Here is a 3,707-nt window from a genome sequence, read left to right as displayed (position 1 = left end):
AAACTAAGAAAATAATTTATCATTTTAAAACTGGAACTAACATTATTATAATAATTGGTTTTCATCAACAACAGTAAGATTAAACGAAACCAATGAATTAAAAAATGGAGCAAAAAAACACATTTAGATCAAAACTAACTACTATGCATCTTTAAAATCAAATAACAATGACTGCTAAAACTAAAAAACAAGAATTATAGAGAAAGAAAACATACACTTACTTCTGATTAAAGGAACTCGGACCATTTTGTGTTTTGATCCCGAGGATTCTTGACCCGTAACATCCCCAATCAATGTATTTTCCTAAGATTCACATGATTGAGGGAGCTACGATCAGAAATCCTCAAGGTTCTCGGTTAGGTTCCGTCAGTTTTTTTTAAGAATTTAAAATTTGAGGAATTCTAGCAAGATTTGAACTAATTTTGGTTGGGGAATTACGATTGAGGAACCACTGGGGACTATGGTGGTGTGAATTTGGGCCGGTTTTTGGATTAGGTTGCGTTTGCCGAATCTTAGATATTAATAATTCAACAGTTTTGGCTAGGAATTGGAAGATGATTTATGGGGTTGGAAAGAGAGAAGAAGAGGAATTGTGGTGTAATTTTTTGGTGTTGATTGGAGCTTCGCCGCCGCCCACCGGCGGCGATTTCCGGCGGGCGGCGGACGGCGATGTTCCGGGCGCGGCGGACGGCGGAGGACGGATGGTGGACGGTGGCTTATGGCGGAGCCGAGATGACGGAGGAGTTAAGGTTTGTACGAGGAAAGGTGAAGTTGGTCTCAATTTTTCTAAATAATTTTCGGACACTTTTATTTAATACTCAGAGACCAAAACTGGGCCGTTGGATATGGGGAGATGGATCCGGTTTGTGATTAAAACGACAGTCAAAACGTAGTCGTTTTGTCATGGAGGATGATTGAACGCTGGAATCGATGAGTGGGTATTGGGCTCGCAGACTGTGGCTGGGGAAACTTGGGCTGGGTGTTTTTGTTTGGACTGAACACGAAACAGCCCCAATCCGGGCAATTTGTATATTTTCCTTTACTTTGCTTTGCATCCTTTTTTTTTTTTTTTTTGTATTTTGATTTGTTTATTTTCTGATTTTTTATAAAATGTCTACACAAAATAAAAACCTAATTAGGCTATTCAATCCCTGAAATTACTTGTAACTCTATTAGAACAAATGCAATAGCTAGTAATGCAACAGGCTATTTTCTTGCAATTTCTTTGTATTTTATTCTAAGACTAATTAATACTAAAACCGTGGAATTAAATCCTTAAATACTAATGCATATTTGGTATTTTTTGTGGATTAAATGCACAAAATGAATGCGACAATTACCAAAGACTGCCCCCAAACTCACACAAAATTATAAAAATATTAGCAGAAGTTATTTTGCTTAAAAATTTGGGAGCTACTGCTTAGGGCAAAAATCACATGCTCACAATGGCCTCTACCATAAGGATCCCCACCTCCAGACGAGGTACCACTGAATCTACCTGCATGACGGGGTCTCTTGTCTGACCCGTGACCACCTCCCCGTGCAAGAGCCATCTCAACTCTACGGGCCGCATTGGCCGCCTCCTGAAAAGAAATCTCACTACCAGCTCCCATAGCTATCTGGAGACGGATCGGCCGAATCAATCCATCAATAAACCTCCGCACTCTCTCTCTCTCGGTGGGGAGTATAACAACAGCATAGCGTGCCAGATCAATGAACCGAGTCTCATACTGTGTGACTGTCATAGAGCCCTGCTGGAGGCGCTCGAACTGCCTGCGAAGAGCCTCTCGCTGAGTAACTGGGAGAAACTTCTCCAAAAACAACTCTGCAAACTGGTCCCAAGTCAATGATGGCGATCCTGCTGGTCTGGATAAACAATAGTCCCTCCACCAAGTCTTGGCGGATCCTGCCAGTCGAAAGGTAATGAAGTCGACCCCATTGGTCTCCACAATACCCATAGTCTGGAGAATCTCATGGCAGCTGAATAAGAAGTCCTGGGGGTCCTCTGTAGGAGCACCGCTGAAGGTGGTGGTAAAGAGCTTGGAGAACCTATCAAGCCTCCATAAAGCATCTGAGGACATAGCCGCTCCATCGTCGGCCTGAGTCACAATACCTGGCTGAACCGCCACAGCTGGCTGAACCACTGGAACCTGTGCCTGGGGAGCTACCTGCTCTGGGGTACGTGTAGCAGGAGTCTGAACCCCTCCTCCAGCCTGAGAAGTGGCTGGTGCTACTAGAAGCAAACCCGCTCTAGTGACGCTCTCCACAAAGCCTACCAATCTGACCAGAGCGTCCTGAAGAACTGGGGTGGCTATGAACCCCTCTGGGACCTGAGCTGGGCCCACCGGAGCTGCTGGGGCTGGAGCCTCCTCATCATAATCAACATAAGGCTCCACCTCTGGGACTGCTGCTCGGGGCTGAACTTTGCCCCGGCCTCGGCCTCTGGCACGGCCTCGACCTCTGCCCCTCGCAAGAGCTGCTGCTGGGGGCTCGGGCTGTTGCACGGTAGAAGAGGAAGCACGTGTTCTCGCCATCTGCGAAAGAACAGAGTAGAAAGACAATCAGTATTTGAGAAACAGAATCGCACGACAGGAAAGAACAAAAGTTAAACTTTTCCTAACTCCGTAGCCTCTGGGGGATAAATACAGATGTCTCCGTACCGATCCCTCAGACTCTACCGAGGTTGTCCGTGAGTTGTGAGACCTATGTAACCTAGTGCTCTGATACCAACTTGTCACGACCCGGATTTCCCACCCTCGGGAGTCGTGATGGCGCCTACTAATAGGAGCTAGGCAAGCCAATTAATTTAACACTTCTCTCAACATCATTAATAGTATAAAGAAGAACGAGGCAATTAATATAAAAACGGAAGTCTCGAAACATAAATAACTGAAACCAAGTGCGGAAATTCAAATACACCTCTACCCAGATCTGGTGTCACTAACTCACGAACTTCTACTGAATGCTAAATACAAAGTCTGAATAAGAATACAGTACTGTCTGATCCGATACAAGGGAATCAAACGAAAGATAGAGATAAGAGAGACTCCGGGCCATGCGGACGCCAGCAAGCTACCTCGAAAATCTCCGGACTGAAGTAAGCTCCCAATGCTCCTACTGCTGACCAAAGGCTCCTGCTCCGGTACTATGATCTGTGCAAAAACACAGAAGTGTAGCATCAGCACAACCGACCCCATGTGCTGGTAAGTGCCTGGCCTAACCCCGGCGAAGTAGTGACGAGGCTAGACAGGACCTACCAAAAATAACCTGTGCAGATATATATTTATATATACAAAGGCAACAGAAATAACAACAGAGAATATCAACTAAAAAGGGGAAGGGGGCATGCTCGGGGAAAAATACAGCGAATACAGATCAACGGATATAACGACGAAACTATCTCAATACCATAGCTCATATATAAGTGGTCGGCGCGCCACACGATCCCATTTCTTAATTCATAAGTGGACGGCGTGCCACACGATCCCATTTCATAATATATAAGTGGTCGGCGTGCCACACGATCCCATTTCATAATATATATATATATATATATATATATATATATATAAGTGGACGGCGTGCCACATGATCCCATATTATAGAATATAAGTGGACGGCGCGCCACACGATCCCATATCATAGTTCAAAACATCTGGCTTAGTAAAGAAGGCCCCATTAGGGGAATTCGACAACATAACACTTTA

This window comes from Nicotiana attenuata, chromosome 2 (assembly GCF_001879085.1).
Source record: "Nicotiana attenuata strain UT chromosome 2, NIATTr2, whole genome shotgun sequence".
NCBI lineage: Eukaryota > Viridiplantae > Streptophyta > Magnoliopsida > Solanales > Solanaceae > Nicotiana > Nicotiana attenuata.
Note: the sequence above shows the minus strand (reverse complement) of the source record.